This window comes from Octopus bimaculoides, unplaced genomic scaffold, assembly GCF_001194135.2.
Source record: "Octopus bimaculoides isolate UCB-OBI-ISO-001 unplaced genomic scaffold, ASM119413v2 Scaffold_133935, whole genome shotgun sequence".
NCBI classification, from domain to species: domain Eukaryota; kingdom Metazoa; phylum Mollusca; class Cephalopoda; order Octopoda; family Octopodidae; genus Octopus; species Octopus bimaculoides.
In genome coordinates this window covers 4,197-4,398 of record NW_026412760.1, presented here as the reverse complement: position 1 = coordinate 4,398, position 202 = coordinate 4,197, and the positions used below count along the sequence as shown (strand labels likewise).

At 40.6% G+C, this 202-nt stretch overlaps 1 protein-coding gene across 1 annotated transcript in view; it reads right to left on the bottom strand.

The window, feature by feature from the left end:
* LOC106880768 (chitinase-3-like protein 1) overlaps positions 1–202 on the bottom strand; it is a gene marked incomplete at its 5' end in the record, with an annotated part of 12,366 nt that overhangs the window by 7,980 nt on the left and 4,184 nt on the right. The window lies entirely within an intron of this gene.

Sequence of the window (202 nt, the reverse complement as noted above, 5' to 3'; positions counted from 1 at the left end):
GTGCGTGTAAAAAACGTTATCCGGAACACGATAAAAAAGAAACGTTGGTGAAAGGAAACAAGTGATCGCGTCTAAAAGAAGATAACCGGACCGTAACCAAATACCACGAATTATATTTGTTTGGCGGTTCCATTCTACCCTTCTCTACACACATACATATATACACGTAGACACACAGACACACAGACAGACACACACACAT